Here is a 21,484-nt window from a genome sequence, read left to right on the forward strand (position 1 = left end):
TGGGTATACCTCCTGTCTCAGATCCGAAAGCAATAAGGGATTGTTTCTAGAATCGGGTCCTTTCTCGAGGAAAAGTTTCTCTCGAAAGAATTGAGTGGGAGGATGGTGGAGACTTGATGAGGTTATCGAACCATCTCTTTAACTAGTGTGTGGCAGGGCACAGGAAGTTGTTCCTGTGGCACCTACACCAATTGAAGTGGAAGCTTATGATAGTGATCATGAAACTTCAGATCAAGTCACTACCAAACCTCGTGGGATGACAAGGATGTGTACTACTTCAGAGTGGTACGTAATCCTGTCTTGGAAGTCATGTTGCTAGACAACAATGAACCTACGAGCAATGGAGAAGCGATGGTGGGCCCGGATTCCGATAAATGGCTCAAGGCCATAAAATCCGAGAGAGGATCCATGTATGAAAACAAAGGGTATACTTTGGCAGAACGGCTCGATGGTCGTAAGGCTGTTGAGTACAGATGGATTTTAAAAGGAAGACGGACAATGATGGTAAGTATCACCATTAAGAAAGCTCGACTTGTCTTTAAGATTTTTTCCGACAAGTTCAAGGAGTTGACTATGATGAGACTTTCTCACTCGTAGCGATGCTAAGAGTCTGTTGGAATTATATTAGCGATTACTGCATTATTTATGAAATCTTTCAGATAGGATGTCAAAACATTGTTTCCTCGATGATTTTCTTGAGGAAAGGTTGTATGTGATACAACCGGAAGGTTTTGTCAATCCTGAAAGATGCTAATAAGTATGCAAAGCTCCAGCAATCCTTCTAAGGACTGGAGTAAGCATCTCGGAGTTGGAATGTATGCTTTGATGAGATGATCAAAGATTTTGGGTGTATACAAAGTTTATGAGAAACTTGTATTTCCAAAGAAGTGAGTGGGAGCATTATAGAATTTCTGATGAGTATATGTTGTTGACATATTGTGGATCAGAAATGATGTAGAATTTTTGGAAAGCATATAGGGTTATTTGAAAAGTGTTTTTCAATAGAAAACCTGGATTAGGCTACTTGAACATTGAGCATCAAGATCTATGAGGATAGATCAAAACGCTTAATGGTACTTTCAAATGAGCACATACCTTGACATGATCTTGAAGGTGTTCAAGATGGATTAGTCAAAGAAGGAGTTCTTGCCTGAGTTGTAAGGTATGAAGTTAAGACTTAAAGCTCGACTACGGCAGAAGAAAGAGGAAGGACGAAGGTCGTCCCCTATGCTTTTGTCATAGGCTCTATACGGTATGCCATGCTGAGTACCGCACCTGATGTGTGCCTTGCCACATATCTGGCAAGAGGGTACAAAGGTAATCTAGGAGTAGATCACCAGATAGCGGTCTAAATTATCCTTAGAGGAATAAGGATATGTTTCTCAGTTATGGAGGTGATAAAGAGTTCAACATAAAGAGTTACGTCGATGCAAGCTTAACACCTATCCGGATAGCTATGAGTAGAGATACCAGATACGTATAATGGAGCAACAATTTAGAATAGCTCCAAGTAGAACAGTTATTTGAAATGGCTCCAAATGTAGCGTAGTAGTTGCATCTACAAGATGACACAGAAATTTGCGAAGTACATACGGATCTGAATGTTGCAGACCCGTTAACTGAAACCTCTCTCACAAGCATAACATGATCAAACCCAGAACTCTTTGGGTGTTGGTCACATGGGGATGTGACCTTGAGTGTTAATCACATATCGATGTGAACTGGATTATTGACTCTAGTGCAAGTGGGAGACTGTTGGAAATATGCCCTAGAGGCAATAATAAATTGGTTATTATTATATTTCCTTGTTCATGATAATCGTTTATTATCCATGCTAGAATTGTATTGATAGGAAACTCAGATACATGTGTGGATACATAGACAACACCATGTCCCTAGTAAGCCTCTAGTTGACTAGCTCGTTGATCAATAGATGGTTACGGTTTCCTGACCATGGACATTGGATGTCATTGATAACGGGATCACATCATTAGAAGAATGATGTGATGGACAAGACCCAATCCTAAGCATAGCACAAGATCGTGTAGTTCGCATGCTAAAGCTTTTCTAATGTCAAGTATCATTTCCTTAGACCATGAGATTGTGCAACTCCCGGATACCGTAGGAATACTTTGGGTGTGCCAAACGTCACAACGTAACTGGGTGGCTATAAAGGTGCACTACGGGCATCTCCGAAAGTGTCTGTTGGGTTGGCACGAATCGAGACTGGGATTTGTCACTCCGTGTGACGGAGAGGTATCTCTGGACCCACTCGGTAGGACATCATCATAATGTGCACAATGTGATCAAGGAGTTGATCACGGGATGATGTGTTACGGAACGAGTAAAGAGACTTGCCGGTAACGAGATTGAACAAGGTATCGGGATACCGACGATCGAATCTCGGGCAAGTATCGTACCGCTAGACAAAGGGAATTGTATACGGGATTGATCGAATCCTCGACATCGTGGTTCATCCGATGAGATCATCGTGGAACATGTGGGAACCAACATGGGTATCCAGATCCCGCTGTTGGTTATTGACCGGAGAACGTCTCGGTCATGTCTGCATGGTTCCCGAACCCGTAGGGTCTACACACTTAAGGTTTGATGACGCTAGGGTTATAAAGGAAGTTTGTATGTGGTTACCGAATGTTGTTCGGAGTCCCGGATGAGATCCTGGACGTCACGAGGAGTTCCGTAATGGTCCGGAGGTAAAGATTTATATATGGGAAGTCCTGTTTTGGTCACCGGAAAGGTTTTGGGTTTTATCGGTAACGTACCGGGACCACCGGGAGGGTCCCGGGGGTCCACCAAGTGGGGCCACAAGCCCCGGAGGGCTGAATGGGCCAAGTGTGGGAGGGGACCAGCCCCAGGTGGGCTGGTGCGCCCCCCCACAAGGGCCCAAGGCGCCTAAGGGGTGGAGGGGGGCAAACCCTAAGGGCAGATGGGCCTTAGGGCCCATGCCTGGTGCGCCTCCCTCTCCCCCTCCCCTGGCCGCCCCACCAGATGGGATCTGGGCTGCCGCCACCCCTAGGGAGGGAACCCTAGGTGGGGGCGCAGCCCCTCCCATCCCCCTATATATACTTGAGGTTTGGGCTGCCCAAGACACACGAGTTCCTCTCCTTCTTGGCGCAGCCCTACCCCTCTCCCTCCTCGTCTCTTGCGGTGCTTGGTGAAGCCCTGCTGGAGTACCACACTCCACCACCACCACGCCGTTGTGCTGCTGCTGGATGGAGTCTTCCTCAACCTCTCCCTCTCTCCTTGCTGGATCAAGGCATGGGAGACGTCACCGGGCTGTACGTGTGTTGAACGCGGAGGTGCCGTCCGTTTGGCACTAGGATCTCTGGTGATTTGGATCATGACGAGTACGACTCCTTCAACCCTGTTCTCTTGAACGCTTCCGCTTAGCGATCTACAAGGGTATGTAGATGCACTCTCCTTCCCCTCGTTGCTGGTTTCTCCATATATAGATCTTGGTGACACGTAGGAAAATTTTGAATTTCTGCTACGTTCCCCAACACATTATGCTAAGCTAACAGATGGGTCTTGTCCATCACATCATTCTCTAATGATGTGATCCCGTTCATCAAATGACAACACAGGTCCATGGCTAGGAAACTTAACCATCTTTGATTAACGAGCTAGTCAAGTAGAGGCATACTAGGGACACTCTGTTTGTCTATGTATTCACACATGCACTAAGTTTCCGGTTAATACAATTCTAGCATGAATAATAAACATTTATCATGATATAAGGAAATATAAATAACAACTTTATTATTGCCTCTAGGGCATATTTCCTTCAGTATTGGGATATGTGCATGGGTAACCGAATGTGGTTCGGAGTCCCGGATGAGATCCCGGACGCCACGACAAGCTCCGAAATGATCCATATGTAAAGATGTATACATGGGAAGTCCCGTTTTGGTCGCCAAAAAAGTTTCGGGCATTATCGATATTGTATCGGGAGTGCCGAAAGGGGTCCAGGGGTCCATGATACGTCTCCAACGTATCTATAATTTATGAAGTATTCATGCTGTTATTTTATCATTCTTGGATGTTTTACAATCATTTTATAGCAACTTTATATCATTTTTTGGGACTAACCTATTGACCCAGTGCCAAGTGCCAGTTGCTATTTTTTGCTTGTTTTTTACATCACAGGAAATCAATATCAAATGGGGTCCAAACACCGCAAAACGTTTTGGAGAATTTTTATGGACCAGAAGACACCTGATGGGCCAGAGCTGCACCTAGGGGGAGCCCCGAGGGGGGCACAACCCACAGGGCGTGCCTGGGCCCTGGTGGGTTGTGCTCACCTTGGTGGCCTCTCGTACCCCTTCTTTGCACTATAAATTCCCAAATATCCCGAAACCCCTCGGGGTTAACCTAGATCGGAAGTTCCGCCGCCGCAAGGCTCTGTAGCCACCGAAAACCAATCTAGACCCTTTCCGGCACCCTCCTGGAGGGGGAATCATCTCCGGTGGCCATCTTCATCATCTCGGTGGCCACCACAATGAGGAGGAGTAGTCCACCCTCGGGGCTGAGGGTTTGTACCGGTAGCTTTGTGTTTAACCTCTCTCTCTCTCTCGTGATCTATATCATGGACTTTGTTAACATAGATGGATCATATGATGTTTCTCCCCTCTATACTCTTGTTGTGATGAATTGAATCTTTACCCTTTGAAGTTTTGTCTTGTCGGTTTGAATATTCAGATATGAGAACACATGATGTATGTCTTTCGGTATGAATACTTGAGGTGACAATGGGGTATCATATTTATTCACTTGATGTATGTTATGGCACTCAACTTGCGGATTCCCAGGTGATATTGGGGTAATCTATGCATAGGGGTTGATGCACGTTTTTACTATCTTTTCTACGATAGAAACTTTGTGGTATCTTTGTAGTTCTTTGTGTGGATTGAATATTATGATCATGAAGTTGTTTGATGCATATCGTAGAATTAACTCACGGATACTCGTGGTGACATTGGAGTATCCAGGTGACATTAGAGTTGGTTGATGTGTGTCATATGGTGTTATTTTAGTATGAACTCTTGATTAGATCGATCGGAAAGAATAGCTTGCGTTATTTTAGTACGAACTCTAGGATAGATTGACCGGAAAGAATAGCTTTGAGGTGACTTCGTACCCTACAAACAATTTCTATATTTTTTCTCCGCTAATAGGAACTCGGGAGTGATTCTTTATTGCACTTTGAGGGATAATCATATGATCCAACTATGTTAGCACTGTTGAGAGATTGCACTAGTGAAAAGTATGGACCCTGGGCCTTGTTTTTAAGCATTGCAATACCGTTTTTGTGCCTGTTCACTATTTGCTACCTTGCTGTTTTTATTTATTTAGATTATAAAAATATATTTCCACCATCCATATTACACTTTTATCACCATCTCTTCGCCGAACTAGTGCACCTATACAATTTGCCATTGTATTGGGTGTGTTGGGGACACAAGAGATTTCTTGTATTTGGTTGCAGGGTTGTTTGAGAGAGACCACCTTCATCCTACACCTCTCACGAATTGATAAACGTTAGGTCATCCACTTGAGGGAAAATTGCTATTGTCCTACGAAACTCTGCGCTTGGAGTCCCAACACGTGTCTACAAGAATAAAGTTGCGTAGTAGACATCAAGCTCTTTTCTGGCGCCGTTGTTGGGGAGGTGAGTGCTTGAAGGTATATCTTTAGATCTTGCAATTGAATCTTTCAGTTTCTTGTTTTATCACTAGTTTGGTTTATAAAAGAAAACTACATAAAAATGGAATTGAGGTTGCATCATCTTATTGATCATCTTTATAATATCTTTCTTGAAAATGATGGATCAGAAAATTGTGCTCAATTGTTAGAAGAAGAAGTCAATAAAATGTTTGGCACAAAATATTTGAATGATGAGCATGAAGGAAATATGCCCTAGAGGCAATAATAAAGTTATTATTTATTTCCTTATATCATGATGAATGTTTATTACTCATGCTAGAATTGTATTAACCGGAAACATAATACTTGTGTGAATACATAGACAAACAGAGTGTCACTAGTATGCCTCTACTTGACTAGCTCGTTGATCAAAGATGGTTTTGTTTCCTAGCCATAGACATGAGTTGTCATTTGACTAACGGGATCACGTCATTAGGAGAATGATGTGATTGACTTGACCCATTCCGTTAGCTTAGCACTCGATCGTTTAGTATGTTGCTATTGCTTTCTTCATGACTTATACATGTTCCTATAACTATGAGATTATGCAAATCCCGTTTACCGGAGGAAAACTTTGTGTGCTACCAAACATCACAACGTAACTGGATGATTATAAAGGTGCTCTACAGGTGTCTTCGAAGTTACTTGTTGGGTTGGCGTATTTCAAGATTAGGATTTGTCACTCCGATTGTTGGAGAGGTATCTCTGGGCCCACTCGGTAATGCACATCACTTAAGCCTTGCAAGCATTGCAACTAATGAGTTAGTTGCGGGATGATGTATTACGCAACGAGTAAAGAGACTTGCCGGTAACGAGATTGAACTAGGTATTGAGATACCGACGATCGAATCTCGGGCAAGTAACATACCGATGACAAAGGGAACAACGCATGTTGTTATGCGGTCTGACTGATAAAGATCTTCGTAGAATATGTGGGAGCCAATATGAGCATCCAGGTTCCGCTATTAGCCATTGAACGGAGACGTGTCTCGGTCATGTCTACATAGTTCTCGAACCCGTAGGGTCCGCATGCTTAAAGTTTCGATGACGGTTATATTATGAGTTTATGAGTTTTGATGTACCGAAGGTTGTTCGGAGTCCCGGATGTGATCACGGACATGACGAGGAGTCTCGAAATGGTCGAGACATGAAGATTGATATATTGGAAGCCTATATTTGGATATCGGAAATGTTCCGGGTGAAATCGGGATTTTACCGGAGTACCGAGAGGTTACCGGAACCCCCTGGGGGCTTAATGGGCCATAGTGGGCCTTAGTGGAGAAGAGGAGAGGCGGCTAGGGCAGGGCCACACGCCCCTCCCCTGTAGTCCGAATAGGACAAGGAGAGGGGGGCGACGCCCCCCTTTCCTTCCTCTCTCCCTCCTCTTTCCCCCCTTCTCCTAATCCAACAAGGAAGGGAGGGAGTCCTACTCTCGGTGGGAGTAGGACTCCTCCTGGCGCGCCTCCTCCTGGCCGGCCGCACCCCCGTTGCTCCTTTATATACGGGGGCAGGGGGCACCCCATAGATACAACAATTGATTTGATCTTTTAGCCGTGTGCGGTGCCCCCCTCCACCATAGTCCACCTCGATAATACTGTAGTGGTGCTTAGGCGAAGCCCTGCATCGGTAGAACATCATCGCCGTCACCACGCCGTCGTGCTGACGAAACTCTCCCTCAACACTCGGCTGGATCGGAGTTCGTGGGACGTCATCGGGCTGAACGTGTGCTGAACTCGGAGGTGCCGTATGTTCGGTACTTGATCGGTCGGATCGTGAAGACGTACGACTAGATCAACTACGTTGTGCTAATGCTTCCGCTTTCGGTCTATGAGGGTACGTGGACAACACTCTCCCCTCTCGTTGCTATGCATCACCATGATCTTGCGTGTGCGTAGGAATTTTTTTGAAATTACTACATTCCCCAATAGTGGCATCCGAGCCTGGTTTTATGCGTAGATATCATATGCACGAGTAGAACACATGTGAGTTGTGGGCGATATAAGTCATACTGCTTACCAGCATGTCATACTTTGGTTCGGCGGTATTGTTGGATGAAGCGGCCCGGACCGACATTACGCGTACGCTTACGCGAGACTGGTTCGACCGATGTGCTTTGCACACAGGTGGCTGGCGGGTGTCAGTTTCTCCAACTTTAGTTGAACCGAGTGTGGCTACACCCAGTCCTTGCGAAGGTTAAAACAGCACCAACTTGACAAACTATCGTTGTGGTTTTGATGCGTAGGTAAGAACGGTTCTTGCTCAGCCCGTAGCAGCCACGTAAAACTTGCAACAACAAAGTAGAGGATGTCTAACTTGTTTTTGCAGGGCATGTTGTGACGTGATATGGTCAAAGCATGATGCTAAATTTTATTGTATGAGATGATCATGTTTTGTAACCGAGTTATCGGCAACTGGCAGGAGCCATATGGTTGTCGCTTTATTGTATGCAATGCAATCGCCCTGTAATGCTTTACTTTATCACTAAGCGGTAGTGATAGTCATGGAAGCATAAGATTGGCGAGACGACAACGATGCTACGATGGAGATCAAGGTGTCGCACCGGTGACGATGGTGATCATAACGGTGCTTCCGAGATGGAGATCACAAGCACAAGATGATGATGGCCATATCATATCACTTATATTGATTGCATGTGATGTTTATCTTTTATGCATCTTATCTTGCTTTGATTGACGGTAGCATTATAAGATGATCTCTCACTGAATTTCAAGATAAAAGTGTTCTCCCTGAGTATGCACCGTAGCCAAAGTTCATCGTGCCCAGACACCACGTGATGATCGGGTGTGATAAGCTCTACGTCCATCTACAACGGGTGCAAGCCAGTTTTGCACACGCGAAATACTCAGGTTAAACTTGACAGCCTAGCATATGCAGATATGGCCTCGGAACACTGAGACCGAAAGGTCGAGCGTGAATCATATAGTAGATATGATCAACATTGTGATGTTTACCATTGAAAGCTACTCCATTTCACGTGATGATCAGTTATGGTTTAGTTGATTTGGATCACGTGATCACTTAGAGGATTAAAGGGATGTCTATCTAAGTGGGAGTTCTTATGTAATATTAGAACTTAAATTTATCATGAACTTAGTACCTGATAGTTGATTGTAGATAGATGGCCCGTGCTGTTGTTCCGTTGAATTTTAATCCGTTCATTGAGAAAGAAAAGTTGAAAGATGATGGTAGCAATTACACGGACTGGGTCCGTAACTTGAGGATTATCCTCATTGCTGCACAGAAGAATTACGTCCTGGAAGCACCGCTAGGTGCCAAACCTGCTGCAGGTGCAACACCAGATGTTATGAACGTCTGGCAGAGCAAAGCTGATGACTACTCGATAGTTCAGTGTGCCATGCTTTACGGCTTAGAACTGGGACTTCAACGATGTTTTGAACGTCATGGAGCATATGAGATGTTCCAGGAGTTGAAGTTAATATTTCAAGCAAATGCCCGGATTGAGAGATATGAAGTCTCCAATAAGTTCTATGGCTGCAAGATGGAGGAGAATAGTTCTGTCAGTGAGCATATACTCAAAATGTCAGGGTATAATAATCACTTGATTCAACTGGGAGTTAATCTTCCAGATGATAGCGTCATTGGCAGAATTCTTTAATCACTGCCACCAAGCTACAAGAGCTTCGTGATGAACTATAACATGCAAGGGATGGATAAGAGAATTCCCGAGCTCTTCGCAATGCTAAAGGCTGCGGAGGTAGAAATCAAGAAGGAGCATCAAGTGTTGATGGTCAATAAGACCCCCAGTTTCAATAAAAAGGGCAAAGGGAAGAAGAAGGGGAACTTCAAGAAGAACAACAAACAAGTTGCCGCTCAAGAGAAGAAACCCAAGTCTGGACCTAAGCCTGAGACTGAGTGCTTCTACTGCAATCAGACTGGTCACTGGAAGCGGAACTGCCCCAAGTATTTGGCGGATAAGAAGGATGGCAAGGTGAACAAAGGTATATGTGATATACATGTTATTGATGTGTACCTTACCAGAGCTCGCAGTAGCACCTGGGTATTTGATACTGGTTCTGTTGCTAATATTTGCAACTCAAAACAGGGACTACAGATTAAGTGAACACTGGCCAAGGACGAGGTGACGATGCGCGTGGGAAACGGTTCCAAAGTCGATGTGATCGCCGTCGGCACGCTACCTCTACATCTACCTTCGGGATTAGTATTAGACCTAAATAATTGTTATTTGTTGCCAGCGTTGAGCATGAACATTATATCTGGATCTTGTTTGATGCGAGACGGTTATTCATTTAAATCAGAGAATAATGGTTGTTCTATTTATATGAGTAATATCTTTTATGGTCATGCACCCTTGAAGAGTGGTCTATTTTTGATGAATCTCGATAGTAGTGATACACATATTCATAATGTTGAAGCCAAAAGATGCAGAGTTGATAATGATAGTGCAACTTATTTGTGGCACTGCCGTTTAGGTCATATCGGTGTAAAGCGCATGAAGAAACTCCATACTGATGGACTTTTGGAACCACTTGATTATGAATCACTTGGTAGTTGCGAACCGTGCCTCATGGGCAACATGACTAAAACGCCGTTCTCCGGAACTATGGAGCGAGCAACTGATTTATTGGAGATCATACATACTGATGTATGTGGACCAATGAATATTGAGGCTCGCGGCGGGTATCGTTATTTTCTCACCTTCACAGATGATTTAAGCAGATATGGGTATATCTACTTAATGAAACATAGGTCTGAAACATTTGAAAAGTTCAAAGAATTTCAGAGTGAAGTTGAAAATCATCGTAACAAGAAAATAAAGTTTCTACGATCTGATCGTGGAGGAGAATATTTGAGTAACGAGTTTGGTCTACATTTGAAACAATGCGGAATAGTTTCGCAACTCACGCCACCCGGAACACCACAGCGTAATGGTGTGTCCGAATGTTGTAATCGTACTTTACTAGATATGGTGCGATCTATGATGTCTCTTACTGATTTACCGCTATCATTTTGGGGTTATGCTTTAGAGACGACCGCATTCACGTTAAATAGGGCACCATCGAAATCCGTTGAGACGACGCCTTATGAACTGTGGTTTGGCAAGAAACCAAGGTTCTCATTTCTTAAAGTTTGGGGCTGCGATGCTTATGTGAAAAAGCTTCAACCTGATAAGCTAGAACCCAAATCGGAGAAATGTGTCTTCATAGGATACCCAAAGGAGACTGTTGGGTACACCTTCTATCACAGATCCGAAGGCAAGACATTCATTGCTAAGAATGGATCCTTTCTAGAGAAGGAGTTTCTCTCGAAAGAAGTGAGTGGGAGGAAAGTAGAACTTGATGAGGTAACCATACCTGCTCCCTTATTGGAAAGTAGTTTATGACAGAAACCGGTTCCTGTGACGTCTATACCAATTAGTGAGGAAGTTAATGATGATGATCATGGAACTTCAGATCAAGTTGTTACTGAACCTCCTAGGTCAACCAGAGTAAGATCCGCACCAGAGTGGTACGGTAATCCTGTTCTGGAGGTTATGTTACTAGAGCATGACGAACCTACGAACTATGAAGAAGCGATGGTGAGCCCAGATTCCGCAAAATGGCTTGAGGCCATGAAATCTGAGATGGGATCTGTCATGGAATTGTCACGGCAGATGTCCTAGCGAAAGGACTTAGTCGTAGGGCCATCGCAACTAAGAAGCTTAAATGGGTTAATCGGGACAAAGGACACGAGAGGTTTTATACTAGTTCGGCCCCTTACGATGAAGGTAAAAGCCTACGTCTAGTTGTGTTGGTATTGCTGGGGTTTCGATCACCAAGAGGCTTAACTCGCCGGCTTGGTTATCGATCTCTTCTTTCTTGCCCTAAGCCGCCACCGGGTCATCCCCTTATATACACGGGTTGACGCCTGGTGGCCTACATAGTCCCGGCCGGCTCATAATCATGTCCGGCTTGGTGACTTCCTTTACATGCCTTTCTTTACAAGTCTTTCCTTACGTACGACGGTTTGTAATATTGGGCCTTAAGCCACCTCTAGGCCCTTGGGCCTTCTATAAGATTTAATAAATTATCATCTTAATGTTTACTGGGGTTCTTGTGTAACCCGCCATTGGGGCTGACCCGGCCTCTCCTGGGTGGGTCATAACTGATAGCTATATCCCCAACATTAGGCCCCAGGTTGACTTTGAACTTCGTTCTTTGTCAATCTTCAACACTTAGACAAAATCGATCTTCTTATCCTCGCAGAAGTTTTTGTAACCTGCCATGACGTCATCTCTTGAAAACGCAAAAAACTTTTATGACATCATCTCCCAACGGATCTTCATCTTTAATGTCTTTCGAGAATCGAGGCGTCTGTGTAGTTGGATAACCATTATTCGGCTCCCCCTCGATTTTCGCGCCCGTCTGTTTACATTTTTCCTTATAAATAGGCACGCCTCGGCCTTCCTCATTCTTCTCTCTCTCTCCCCGTCTTCTTCCTCTCGCAACCCTCCTGCTGCTCGAGCCTCACCGCCACCGCGCTTCTCCTCCTTCTCCGTCGACCTTGGCCGCTGCATCAACCCGAATCAGTCCAGAGAACGGCGGCGACCTCCACAGAAGATCCGTGGTTGTAAGTGTTCTCCGTTTCACTTCTCAGATACGCATTAGGGTTTCCAGATTTCTTCATGTTCTTCATAGTTCATCGTAGTTCTTCGTAGTTCTTTCACCGTAGGCCTCTTCTTGATCCAAAAAGATATATATGCTTGTGCGGTAGTGTTTTTGTGCCTACTCTTGATGCCCACAGATCCCTTTCTCTGGTTCAAAGATCTGTTTAGAACTGACATACTCATCTACGCTAAACTTTTTAGGTCTAGAATTTTTTCCATTTTGAATAGCCATTTGATCTGGAATAATACCAAGCAGTTAGGAAACTTGTTTGTCTCAACACTTTGCTGAATTTGCTTTTCTCAAATATCTGTAGTCATGGCAGCTTACTTTTCCTTATATGGCATTAGCCCTTAACTAAGCCTCCATTACTTCCCTGTATTATAATCATTGAACTGTTAATTTTACCTGAATAGAACCGGCATGTTGCCTTTCTTTTCAGTTCGTTTTTGAACATCATGCCGTCCAAAGCACCAACCATCTGTAACTGGGTTCCCTCAACCGTAACCGAGGAACGGTTGAAGGAGTTCTTCACCATAGGATATTTGCCAAGAAAAGACGTCATGTCTTACCGTGCCCCTAACCCGGACGAAGAACGACCCAATCCAAGGGCTGGCAAAGTGATTGTTTTTACTGACCATATGAATCGTGGCTTCTCACCGCCCGGCTCAAAGTTCTTCAGAGAGGTCCTCCACTTTTTCAAACTCCACCCTCAAGATATCGGGCCCAATTCCATTTCTAACATCTGTAACTTCCAAGTGCTCTGTGAAGTGTATCTTCAAGAAGAGCTGACCGTGGAGCTGTTTAGAGAATATTTTTATCTGAACCGGCAGAACGAGTGCACCAACAGCCTTAGCTTGGAGCTTGGAGGCATCTCAATTCAGCGTCGGCAGGGCGCTATCTTCCCCCTCATAGTCTTGCCGAGTCATCCAAAAGACTGGAATCAGACTTGGTTCTACTGTTAATAAATTTCATCGGCAAACGAGAAGCCACTGCCGGGTTATCGCCCCGAACGTCTTGACTCCAAGTTCGCGCTCCCTGACAAGCTCACTGCTGCTGAACGCAAGAAGCTGATACCATCCATCAAAAGGATTAATGCTTTGTTAGGGAACAGGTTAACTAGAGTTGATCTAGCCCGCTGCTGGATCACACGGCGGGTCATCCCTCTAAGCCGTCGGTCAAAACTGATGTACGAGTATGGTGGAGGCCCGGATGACTCTCTTCGTCACGGCTCCGTTCAACTAACGGAAGAAGATATTGTTTCAATGTCAATCCTTCTGGTGAACGGAAAATACGAAGACTGCAGTATCGTCAGGTTAAACCCCTTCCGCAAGCTTAACCCGGTGCCGGAAGTAAGGACACTCTGATCTCCCTCCTTTGTATTTTTCCCAGCTGTATTGTTTAATAGTTGTCTGACCTTTCATCTTGTTTTTACCTGTCTGTAGGCCAGATCTGATTTCTGGGAAGTTAAATATGACCATGAAGCTGCCAAGAAGCAAGAGCCGCCGCCATAAACGCCAAGAAAATGACCCGGAGGTCAAAAAAGAAGAAGAAGAGCACTGTTGAAGATTGGATGAAGCTTGATGATTCTTCTGAGTCGGAGGTAGCCCTTGACTCCCTTGGCCAATTTTTTAACAATCTTATTAACACTGTTCATTACCAGGATGACATTGGGGCTAGTCAGGCCGTGGAAGAAGAGGTAACTATTTCCTCCGACTCAGCCCATTTGCCAAGACAGAAACTTCAAGTCGTAACCCGGAAAGTAAGGTTTTCACACCCTTTGGCTTATCTGGACCCTCACTTTCTTTTGAAAAAACAGCAACATGAGAGCCGCCATCAAGCCCGGACCAAAGACGAACCGGCTGTTGTTCTTCAGCAAACTCCTCAAAAACGCCAGAATGAGGTTTATTTCTTTGTCTTAAACTTTCTGTTAATGGATGCCCTTCCTTGTATTACTTACTTTGCTTTATATTTGCAGGAGGTATCTCGCTCTTCTGGCGACTCATCTCAAACCCAGTTTCCGGCCTTCAAGACTGCCCCTGGGTAAGGAAAAATCCTTTGTCTTCCGTGTATTTCAAATTGTCTCTTTATACTGATAGTCCTATAATCTTTCACTTAGTGGCCAAGCTAAGTCTAAGAAGGCCAAGGTGACTAAACCGGCGGAAGACCCGCCAGTCCTTGCTCCGGAACCGGCAAGGCCACCTTCTCCTCCATCAATTGAAACTCCAGTAGACCCGCCTGTCAATACAGAAGCAAATCCTCCTGAGCCATCGGTTGATGATACCACCATTAACCCTTCCACAACTGGACCATCGAGCTCGGCCAACCCACCATCACTGTCTGCACAAGACGTTTTGATCACCGGGAGCCGTTTTGTTGAACCGGGGAATCCAACCATGCTGGCTCGTCACACGGCAAAACAAGAGGCATTGGAGAGGCAGAAAGTGCGCTTTGACGTTGCACATTATGATCATCTAAATGCCAACGATATTTTATCTGGCTATCTCAGCCATGTGCACTCCAGTCGCGACTCAAAGATCGAAATGGTCAAATAGTTGCAGCTGAAATACGAGGTATGTTCTTCCGGCTTATCTATATTCTGCCAGCCCCCAAGTCTTCAGATTATGAGAGAACCGGAATGATCTATAGACTTGATAATATAGGCCAAGACTTTTACCTTTGAAACTTTTATTGAGTTCAATAAAATAGAACAAAGCTTTACCTGTAGTCCCCAAGGACCAGTTCATTTTGATCATAAATGAGCCGGTACTTTATATTGTCTTGTACCATATTCAAAGAACTTCATAATCCGGCTTAACCTTGAGAAACTTGCTGAATAGCATACATTAGCCCCCAAGTGCCAAGTGCTGTTACTTTGTAAAGTACTTGGGACTTAAAGTATGTCTTTATAGTCATAAGAAATTGTTTTGGCATACATTAGCCCCCAAGTGTCAAGTGGTTTTTGTAAAGTACTTGAGACTTGAATCTTGATTTTTGAACCTTAAGCAAAATCTTGACTCATCTGGGTACGTTTTTTTGCAGAATGCCTTATCTGAACTGAGCTCGCAATTGACTGATGCAAAGACCCGGCTGGCGGGTCAGGAGGCAGAAATCAAGTCTGCTAACTCCAAATTGCAAATAAGTGTCTCTGAGACGAAAAATTTAAAGACTAGCTTTACTGCCAAGAAGAAAACCTGGGTAGAGGAAAAAATGCTTCTGACACAACGCGCCGAGAAGGCCGAAGCAGCCCTTGAAGAGGTTTCAAAAGAGCTAAACGGTTTAAAGGGCCGGGTGTCTCAAATGGTGGCCGCCATCTTTGGTAAGCCGTCTATCTTTAATCTTGTGTACTTTTTGCTGATCCGGAATATAAGCCGCCAGCTGACTTTGTTTATAAAATATGTGCAGGCCCACGAAGCAAGAATCTGAGCCAAGATTATGTCATTAAACTGAAGGCATTGTATACCTTAGTGGAACAACTGTATATTGGCACACAACGGGCACTTGCCGCCATCTCTCCTGCCAATCAAGGACCCAACCGGCTTAGCGACGTCTTGAAGAAACTGTCAATCCTACCCGCCAGATTTCAATACGTGAAGAGCTCCTGTGCGAGAGCCGGAGCTTTGACTGCCCTAAGCCGCTCCAAGGCTTGGGTGCCAGATCTAGACCCGGCGGACATGGCCAGAGGATATCCCACCGTGAAGGAAGACAGATCTCCCTTTGCGCAGGATGACTTCATGGCTTGCGTGCGTGGAGTCCAACCTCAGGCGACTACTCTTGGAGATGAAATGTAACGCCCCAAGACCGGAGCTTCAGATGCCTTCCAGGGTTTCCGGATTTCGTCGTGTGATTTGTTTTGGTTCGTTGCATTTCATCCTTGCATCTTGTGCATTGCATCATGTCATCTTGCAACCCATTTTAAAACTCAACTAAATAAATTGCATGGATCTTTGGTCCATTTAAATCGAGGGATTTCACATGGTGATTCTCTTTACAACTTATCCTCTCGATATTTAGAGAGCTATAGTAATTATTCCAATTATGTGGAATTACCTTAACACACTTGCAAAAATCCCAATGCCTTTTATTATTTCAACTCTTGGCCTCTAACTTTGCCACTTGTCCTTTCATCATTTTCCGGAGCTCCACCTATTTTCTCAACATTTTTGGGCACTTCGAAAAACCTATCCTAGTTCAAACCTTTTGAATTAAATTCAAAGGAATTTGAATTTAATCTTTCAACTTGACCTTTTTCTATTTTCCCGGACCGTGCACATTTTTCTGAGTCCGTGAAAATTATCCCCGTGCCCAAATTCTTCCTCTAACCTTCTCTTCTCTCTTTTCCTTTCTCCTATTTTTTTGTCTCTGTTTTTGTTAAGAGTAGAATCAAGAGAGGGAGAGAAGGGAGCCCAGCAGGCCATTTGGGCCCAGCTGCATCTAACCTAGCCGGCTCCAAGGCCCACTCCCCCGGCCCACCTAACCCTCTAACCTAGCCCGATCCCCTCGCATCTCCCCTCACTCCCTCATTCATCCACCGCCGCCAGGGAGAAGCCCCGCACATCGATCTCTCCCTCGTCTCGCTCCTCCCTCGATCCCTCTCCTCCTCTATTTCCTACCGCCGCCGCACGCACACACACACCCGCATAGCACCCCGCAGCCAGCGCCAGGAGCTCGCCTCTCCTTCGCCATGGCCTCACAGCCCGATCCCCATGGCTCCATGGTCGCCGCCAAGCTCTGCGCGCCAAGCCCTGCCGACCTCCTCCTACGCCGTCGCCTCGCCATGGAGCAGCTTCGCTCGGGCCCCTTCTGCATCGTGCCCATGCTGCCGCGCCAAGTTCCCGCCAATGCCGCTGCAAGTCCCGTGGTCATCGCCCTTGCATCGCGCCTCAAGCCATCGCCGCCTCCTACTGTGTTCTTCTCTCACCGGAGCCGCATCAAGTCACAGCGCTGCCCTGCTTCCTCGTCCTCGCCGTCGCTTCCCTACACCTCTAGGCGCCGCCCCCGCAGCCCTCTCCATCGAGAAGGATCAGGAGCGCCATGAGGACGCCCGCCTCGACCGTGCCGGGGCTGCGTTCTCGCCCTTGCTGCTTACCCAGGGACCAAGCGGTCCGATGCCGGCCTCGCCAAGGCCCAGCTTCGCCAGCTCCTCCGGCCCAGCTCCCGCTGACCTCCTCGAGTTCACGACCTAGGACCTGAGACCCATTGCCTTCGCTACTAATTTTCCGTGGATGTCAAGTACCAGTACCACAACCCTGGATGGCTGCGAGTCGTGTACCTCTACAGCTAGTGCGCTTTGCGTCAAGTCCGACTACAACGTGAACAAACTACCGTCTCCGAAGAACCGTACGTACCCGAACCGTCAAGCACCTTCTCCGAGGATTTTGCCAAGTACCATGACATGACGATCCTCGAACGCGTCAAGTACCACTACCGTCAAGTACCTCTTCGCAAGACCAAGTTCCTCTACGACATGTGTACGACTACCGCCGCCGTGATTTTTGACAAGACGTCGTGAGCCTCTACTTCCACTACGACCCGTGTACCACTACTTCCTTCGACGAACTCGAACCGCTCCAAGTATGCACCCCTTCGAAGGTATAACCGCCGAGACAATGACCCGTGGACTGAATGCATATGTTGTATGAAATTCTCGTGTTTGCTCCGTGTCGGAGTTGTTCGGTGCACGTTGCCCCTCTTTCTCCTTGCCACCGACATGTGGGAACCCGGTAATTGGGAGCACCCCACCATCCTTGCATGACACGCTCCCATCACTTCCTTTTGCACCGGTATCCCCGTGGGCTACCGGAGAACCGATATGTTGTCGTGGCATCATTTTTGGATTCGTCGTCGTGGCACCCTTTTCCTTTCCACCATGATGTCAAATGCTTCATAATAATGCTCTTGTCAAGTTTTAATAAAAATTGCACAAACTTGTTCATGTCATTTGCATCATGATAACAACTATTAAAATATTTAAATTGTTATTGCATTAAATTACTAAGGCATATGGGGATTTACCAGATTTGTTGTTTGTTATATCCGGCCCCATTTAAATTGTTTAAATGGTATTGTTTTGTTATGTTTCACCTCTTGCCATGTTAACCAACATTTAATATTGTAGAGTACTTAAACGAGATCGAACTAAATAATTGATGTGGTGTTCCGTCAATATGCAACTCGTTGCATATTGAGCTCCACTTAATTTGTGGTGTTGTTCGTGCACTTTGCCATGCCATGCCTCATTAAACCGGACATGCATCATAATTGTTTGTGCATCATGCCATGCCTATGTTGGTTGTTTACTATGTTGTGTGCTCTTTTCCGGTGTTGGCTTCTTCGGGTTGGTTCCGTTAACGTCGCGTTTGTGAGGACCCGTTCGACTACGTCCATTTGTCTTCTTCATGGACTCGTTCTTCTTCCTTGCGGGATCTCAGGCAAGATGATCATACCCTCGAAATCACTACTATCTTTGCTATGCTAGTTTGCTCGCTCTTTTGCTATGCCAATGCTACGATGCCTACCATTTGCTTGTCAGCCTCCCAAATTGCCATGTCAAACCTCTAACCCACCATGTCCTAGCAAACCGTTGATTGGCTATGTCACCGCTTTGCTCAGCCCCTCTTATAGCGTTGCTAGTTGCAGGTGAAGATTGGAGGCCGTTCCTTGTTGGAACATATTTGTTTACTTGTTGGGATATCACAATATATCTTATTTAATTAATGCATCTATATACTTGGTAAAGGGTGGAAGGCTCGGCCTTATGCCTGGTGTTTTGTTCCACTCTTGCCGCCCTAGTTTCCGTCATATCGGTGTTATGTTCCCGGATTTTGCGTTCCTCACGCGGTTCGGCTATAATGGGAACCCCTTGACAGTTCGCCTTAAGTAAAGCTTTTCCAGCAATGCCCAACATTAGTTTTACCATTTGCCACCTAGCCTTTTCTTTTCCCTTGGGGGTCGCGCGCCCAAGGGTCATCATTATTTTACCCCCCGGGCCAGTGCTCCTCTGAGTGTTGGTCCACCTGTCAGCTACCAGTGACCACCAGGGGCAACTCTGGGCTGGCCTACCCGTACCTAGGACAATCTGAGTGTGCCCTGAGAAAGAGATATGTGCAGCTCCTATCGGGATTTGTCGGCACATTCGGGCGGTGTTGCTGGTTTAGTTTTACCCTGTCGAAATGTCTTGTTGTACCGGGATACCGAGTCTGATCGGAACGTCTCGGGTGGAGGTCTATTCCTTCGTTGACCGTGAGAGCTTGTGATGGGCTAAGTTGGGACATCCCTGCAGGGATTTGAACTTTCGAAAGCCGTGCCCGCAGTTATGGGCAGATGGGAATTTGTTAATGTCCGGTTGTATATAACATGAACCTTAACTTAATTAAAATGAATCAACAGCGTGTGTAACCGTGATGGTCTCTTTCCGGCGGAGTCCGGGAAGTGAACACGGTTGTTGGAGTTATGCTTGACGTAGGTAGTCTAGGATCACTTCTTGATCATACTTTTATCGACCGTGCTTTGCCTTCTCTTCTCACTCTCATTGGCGTATGTTAGCCACCATATATGCTAGTCGCTTGCTGCAGCTCCACCTCATACCTTTACCTTACCCATAAGCTTAAATAGTCCTGATCGCGAGGGTGCGAGATTGCTGAGTCCCCGTGGCTCACAGATACTTCCAAAACCAGCTTGCAGGTGCCAATGAGTCCGTGCAGATGATGCAACCAAGCTCAGGAGGAGCTCGTTGAAGATCTTGTCCTCTGTGTTGTTTCCGTTCTAGTTGATCAGTAGTGGAGCCCAGTTGGGGTCGATCGGGGACCTTTGTCACATTTGGGGTTCTTCTTTTATTTTGGTTCCGTAGTCGGACCATGAGTGTATTTGATTGATGTAATGTTTATTCCTGTAATTGTGTGAAGTGGCGATTGTAAGCCAACTATGTATCCCTTTTCCTTATGTATTACATGGGTTGTGTGAAGATTACCTCACTTGCGACATATGCCTTCAATGCGATTATGTCTCTAAGTTGTGCCTCGACACGTAGGAGCTATAGTCGCATCGAGGGCGTTACATGAAACCAACATCAACAAGTATCAGCCGGGTTTTGATGTTGAAAATAAGAAGATGACAACTCCCTCGTACAAGGTGACAGATTTAATCCCGCCTGTTCGTGAAAATACATTTGCCCCAGAAGTTGACCCGTCCGGCCTGGTTGATGAAGAAGCAAAATTTGTCGCCGTGAATGGTTTTGACTGGTCAAAACCCAGCTTCCAGTTAACAGAGGGAGGTGATCCGGCGAGGGAGGAGCAATAACCATCTTCATGGGCTTATAAAAAGCCTTGTAATAGTTTAGCTGTGAAAACACTGCATGCTTTACTTATGCCATCACGCATAAAACACTTGTATGTGATTCTGTGTTTCCTGATGTCAATATATGCATCATATTTATGGTTATCCCTGTAATACTTCAGCTCTGTTCCTGTAAATACAAGAGAAAAAACTGGCTTGGCGGCTTAGTACCGAACGGGTTAAAACACCCGGCTTGTAGCCAATATGAAAACAGAAACAGATATAAAAAGAGAACAAGGCTGAAACTAACCCTTTGGTTAATGCAACAGGCAATTGCGTATAAACAATAGCCATACTTGTACCTTTGATCCTTAGACCACCGGTTTAAATAACCCAGGTGATGAATTTGATAACTCAATCTTTTTGAGAAGTCAATGCTTCTGAATACTTAATGATCATCATACCTTGGTGGCTTTGTTGTCAAATAGTCCAGCCGGCGAAGAAGATCATGCTAATTATTTGTGAAATTGAGACAACAAAAAACTAAAAAGCAAATAACAGGTAATAAGTACGATTTAACTTTGTATTTGGGGGTTTCTGATTCGAATATGATCAGTAAACCGGACCAAAGGGGTTAAGCTAAGGTTCGAATACGACCATATAGCTCCCAGTGGCTTTGGCGTTGCGCCGATCAAGAGGGTATCGACAGCTATGTTCTCTTTGGTTCGAATACGACCTATGTTTGAACAGGAAGCCCCCAAATGACCTTGAGAGGTTTTTAACGACCCTGATTCGAATACGATCCAAGTCGGACCCAAAAGGGGTGAAGCTATGATTCAGAT

The sequence above is a fragment of the Triticum urartu genome, chromosome 6A, assembly GCF_056163025.1.
Source record: "Triticum urartu cultivar PI428250 chromosome 6A, HENAU_Tu73, whole genome shotgun sequence".
Lineage (NCBI taxonomy): Eukaryota > Viridiplantae > Streptophyta > Magnoliopsida > Poales > Poaceae > Triticum > Triticum urartu.